The sequence below is a fragment of the Phyllostomus discolor genome, chromosome 5, assembly GCF_004126475.2.
Source record: "Phyllostomus discolor isolate MPI-MPIP mPhyDis1 chromosome 5, mPhyDis1.pri.v3, whole genome shotgun sequence".
Taxonomy (NCBI): Eukaryota; Metazoa; Chordata; class Mammalia; order Chiroptera; family Phyllostomidae; genus Phyllostomus; species Phyllostomus discolor.
This window is the reverse complement of record NC_040907.2, coordinates 97,098,422-97,104,042: the sequence shown is the minus strand read 5'-3', so window position 1 is coordinate 97,104,042 and position 5,621 is coordinate 97,098,422. Positions and strand designations below refer to the sequence as shown.

The 5,621-nt window shown below is 36.1% G+C and overlaps 1 pseudogene; it reads right to left on the bottom strand.

The window, feature by feature from the left end:
- Nucleotides 1-1,760: 1,760 nt before the first annotated feature.
- LOC114496991 lies at nucleotides 1,761-3,632 on the bottom strand (annotated as a pseudogene).
- Nucleotides 3,633-5,621: the final 1,989 nt, after the last annotated feature.

Sequence of the window (5,621 nt, the reverse complement as noted above, 5' to 3'; positions counted from 1 at the left end):
TTTAATTTCTTTCCTCAATGTCTTATAGGCTTTGAGTACAAGTCTCTTACACCCTTGGTTTAATTTATTCCTGAGTATTTTTTTATTCAATTGTAAATAGGATTGTTTTCTTAGTTTCTCTTTCTGATAGATCACTATTGGTGTATAAAAATGCAACCAATTTCTGCATATTACTTTGTATCCAGCTACTTCACTAAATTAATCAATCAGTTCTAGTAGTTTTTTTGTACAATAGAATCTTTAGAGTTCTCTCTATATACCACGTCATCTATAATAGTGACAATTTTCTTCTTCCTTCCCAATTTGGATGCCTTTTTCCTTTTGTCTGATTGCTGTGGCTGGGACTTCTAATACTATGTTGAATAAAGTTGTGAAAGTGGGCACCCCTGTCTTGTTCCTGATCTTAAGGAAAACACTTTTCACTTTTTACTGTTCAATATGATGTTAGCTGTGCATTTCTCATATATGACATTTATTATATTAAAGTATGGTCCTTCTTTCCCACTTTGCTGTGAGTTTTTATCATAAGTGGATGCTGGATTTTTGTCAAATGCTTTTTCTGCATCTACAGATATGATTATATACTTATTAAACTTCATTTTATTCATGTGTTGTATCATGTTTAACTGATATTCAGGCAATAAACCAAACTTGCATCCCAGGAATAAATCACAAAGATCATATTTGTCTGTAATTTTTTCAATGTATTGCTGATTTTGGTTTGCTAATACTGAGTTGAAAATTTGTTCATCAGGGATACGGGGCTAAAATTTTCTTTTTTGTTAATGTCTTTCTATGGTTTTAAAATTAGGGTAATGGTGACCTCACAAAATAAGCATGGCAGAGTCTCTCCATTTGAATTTTTTTTGGAACAGTTTGAGAAAGATAGGTGGTAATTGTGGGAGGCCGCTCTGCGTGGTGTGGGCCCAGCTCCCACTCGCAGATGTACAGTACCCACACCCACAGATAGGCTCTCCCATAGGGAATCAGGCCTGCAATGTGCCTAGGCCACTTTGAGTCTTGCTTTTTGCTAAAACTCCCTCAACCTGAATTGAGGACATTTACTGCAGAGCCACTTCCTAGAATCCATGCTAAACCTTCCAAGGATGAGTATAATTGGTTCAACCACTTTTGCCTTTTCATTTGCAAATATCCCTCTTCTGTGATGTGATTAGCAGCATTGGCTCCTTTGTCTTCTGTAAAAGGTAACCACCTAAAGTGAACCTGTGCATAGTAAATGAGGACCATCATGTAATGGGCGGAGAGACCCAATAAGGGCCTGTCACAGTGGAGGCCGCAGCTTTTGCTCCTCTTGAGAGAAAAGTCATGCTGTCCCTTTTCCTCCACTAGACTCGGTAGTCCATGTGAATGTCTCATTTCATCCATAATGATGCAGACACCGCAGGGCCAGTGTCTGCAGCAGGTAATTCTTCTTTAAATGCTTGTTAAAAATTCCCCTGTGAAACCATCTGGTTCAGAAATTTTGTTTAAGTTTTTGATTACTGATTTGAATTCATTGGGATTCTCTTCTGATTTTCTGGGGTTTTTAATTCAATCTTGAAAGACTATTTTCATGGAAATATCCATTTCTTCCAGATTGTTTGATTTGTTGGCATATCATTATTGTAGTATTTTCTTAAAATATTTTGTATTTCTTTGCTGTCATTTGTCACTTCTCTTTCATTTAAGGAATCCTCTTCTCTTTCATTTATTTGGATACTCTCTCTTTGTTTTACAGTATGGTGAAAGGTTTATCAATCTTTTTTTTCCAGTTTCCAAAGTTTTTAGTTCACGCATTGATTTCAAAATTTTCTTAGGCTTTGTCTCTAATGTGTGTCACTGTGCAAAATGTCTCCTATTGCAAAGAAACTTGGAGGCTGGGGATCCAGAACACAGTGAGAGCCTCAGGCCTCCCAGGCATGCTTCAGGAGCTCTTGTCTTGGGAGAAGAAAGGAGCATCTGCAAAGGTAAGACACCTCATGCTCCCCAGGTGCACATCACAGTGCTTCCTTGGTTGATGACACATTTCCATAGCATCAAGTGGTCCACAATGGAATCCCTTTCATCTTTCATCACATTCTTTTAAAAAAACAGAGAAGATATCAGGAATTAAATGACCTTAAACCAATGTTAGAGAAATGAGGAGAAAAAGTTAATGTACAAAGAAATATAATACACAAAAGAAAATATGCAGTGTTTTATAAGCTGCATACAGTTCAACAAAAAAGTTGGGGAACACAAATTTGGTTATTTAGATTATGAAAAGCATTTATTACAAGAAGATAATCTTTCCAATTTTAAAAAGAAAACATATGACTGAAAACATTCAGCCTGGAAACTGGGTTAAACAATTCCCAAGTCCTTATCAAGGAAATTCCCAAGTGTCAATCAAGGAAAATACATCTTGGAATTTAAAATTAGGGAAGCCTATTCACAATTTAAATGGGGGGAAAGAAAAAAAACAGATCAAAATAATGTCAGAGTGATTGTTTATATTTTATAGTCTTTCAGCACATAAAACTGTACTTTCTAAATGTATTTCTCCATAAATTTTGTGAAATTCAGATTACAGAGTATCATTGACAAATCTTTTGTCTTTTATCTGATCATCTACTCCTTTTGCACAGTTCTTGAAAACAGCATCATCATCCCACCTTCTTTTAACTTTGAAGTTGGCCTGAGGCTGGGATGGGCCAGTGAGATTAAGGAGAGGGTTTCCACTCAGAATGCTTTCAATATGAATCCCTCCTTCTGCAGCTTTTTGCTCTTGTTCCTTCCTGGCTTGTTCTTCAGCTCTTTCTTTTTCAATTTTTTTTTCCAATTCTGCAAGAGGAGGTGCAGTGTCATCATCATCACTCTCCTCTTCAAAATCTTCATCTTCTTCTTCCTCCCCTGTTAGAGGACCATCTGCATCAAGGTTGGCCGTGGGATTCTGGTCTAACTGAGGCTTCTTTGACACTGAAGATGAGGTTGTATGTTCTCGCATTGGATGATCTGTTTTTTTCCCTTTCAGCAGCTAACTCTCTCTCTTCCAGCTCTCTTCTGAAGTCATGGTTCTGAAATTCTTCAGGGGCATCCTGTGTGGCCTGTCTATATTTTATCTTTGTAATGAGAAGGTAGGTCTCCACTAGAATACTGCTTTGAGAGCTGGCTCAAGTCACCTTCTCCTTTTCTCCCACATCTCACAGGTTCAAATGTTGGCCAAGCTGTTGTCATCATCTTTTATGCCTTAGCCAAGGTCTGACCCAGCAATCTCTGCAGATCACACAGACACCATAATGACTCTTCAGGTTTATCAATTTTGTTTAGCATTTCAAAGAACAAGCTCTTGGTTTTATTAATCTTTTGTATTTTTTTAAGACTCAATTTTATTTCTACTCTAATCTCCATTATTTCCTTCCTTCTACTCATTTTTGGCTTTGTCTCTTGTTCTTTTTCTAGGTCCTTTAGGTATAAGGTTAGATTATCTATTTGAGATTTTTTTTATTCCTTGAAGTCAGCCTGTATTGCTATGAATTTTCCACTTATAACTGTTTTTGCTGTGTCCCGTAGATTTTGGCCATTGTTTTCATTTTCATTTGTCTCAAGATATATATTGATTTTTTCCTTGATCTCATTGTTAACCCATTCATAGTTTAATAACATGTTAGACTCCATGTGTTGGTAAATTTTCATTTTTTCCTTGTAACTGATTTCTAGTTTCATATCATTGTGTTTGAATAACATGCTTGGTATTATTTCAATTCTCTTAAATTTATTGACGTGTTCTGTGGCCTAACACATGGTATATGCTAGAAAATGTTCCAAGCATACTCAAAAGAATGTGTATTCTGCTGCTTTGGGTTAAAATGCTCTAAAACACCGATTAAATCCATCTGATCTACTGTGTCATTTGCTATTGTTTCATTGCTGATTTTCTGTCTGGAAGACCTATCTATTGATGTCAATGCAGTGTTAAACTCCCCTGCTATGACTGTATTACTGTTGCTCTCTCATTTTATGTTAACACTTGCTTTATGTATTTAGGTGCTTCTATGTTGTGTACATAAATGTTTACAAGGGTTATAACCTCTTGTTGTCTTGATTCCTTTGTCATCATGAAATAGCCTTCTTTGTGTCCTGTGTTTTAAAGTCTCTTCTGTCTGATATAAGTATTGTTTCCCTAGCTTTTTAAACTTACATTTCTTTTAAATATATTATTCCATATCTTTACTTTTAATCTGTGTGCCTTTTGATACAGTGTGTTTCCTGTAGATATCATATGTATGGGTCTTTTTTTGTTATCCATTTAGTTACCCTATGTCTTTTGATTAGATATTTTAATCCATTTAGGTTTAAAATGATTATTCATAGGTACAAAGCTATTGCCATTTTATTATTCATATTTGTGTTCCCCTTTTCCCTTCTTTTTAAAGAAGTTTAATATTTTTTATAATACTAATTTGGTGGTGACGAACCCTTGTAGTTTTTTATTGTCTGTAGAGCTCTGTATCTCTTTTTCAATTTCAAATGCCAGCCTTGATGGGTAATATTGGTTGTACATATTTGATTATCATCACTTTGAGTATTTTGTGTCAATCAGTTCTGGCCTGAAGAGTTTCTGTTGAGAAATCAGCTGACAATCTTATGGGAGCTCTCTTGTAGTCAACTGCCTTTCTCAGGTGGCTTTAAAGTTTCTCTAATTTTTGGTATTTTAATTATGATGTGTCTTGTATGGCTTTGGGGGTTCATCTTATTTGGGACTCTTCACATCCTGGTATTGTGTGTCTTTTTCCTTCACCAGGCTAGGGAAGTTTTCAATCACTATATTTTAGGTTTTTTAACTATATTTTATTGAGTATGCTATTGCCATCATCCCATTTATTTCTCTCCACCCTGTACCCTCCTCCCACCAGCATCCTCCTCTTCCCCAGTTGATGTCCATGGGTCATACATATAAGTTCCTTGGATTCTACATTTCTGTACTATTCTTAACCTCCTCCTGTCTATTTTGTACCTACCATTTATGCTTCTTATTCCCTGTACCCTTATCCCCATTCTCCCCAGTACCCCTCCCTGTTGATAACCCTCCATGTGATTTCCATTTCTATGATTCTGTTCCCGTTCTAATTGTTTGCTTAGGTTTTTTTTTTTTTTAAGGTTTGCTTGTTGATAGTTGTATGTTGTTATTTTACCATTCATACGTTTGATGATGTTCATTTTCTTAGATAAGTCCCTTCAACATTTCATATAATAAGGTCTTGGTGTTGATGAACTCCTTTAACTTGACCTTATCTGAGAAGCACTTTATCTGCCCTTCCATTTTAAAAGATAGCTTTGCTGGATAGAGTAATCTTGGATGTAGGTCCTTGCCTTTCATGACTTGGAATGCTTCTTTCCAGTCCCTTCTTGCCTGCAAAGTTTCTTTTGAGAAATCAGGTGATAGTTCTATGGGAACTCCTTTGTAGGTAACTCTCCTCTTCTCTTGCTGCTTTTAAGATGCTGTCCTTATCTTTAATCATGGGTAATGTAATTATGATGTGCCCTGATGTGTGCTTTCTTGGGTCCAATCTTGTTTTGAACTCTGAGCTTCCTGGACTTCCTGTAAGTTGATTTCCTTTGCCAGATTAGGGAAGCTCTTC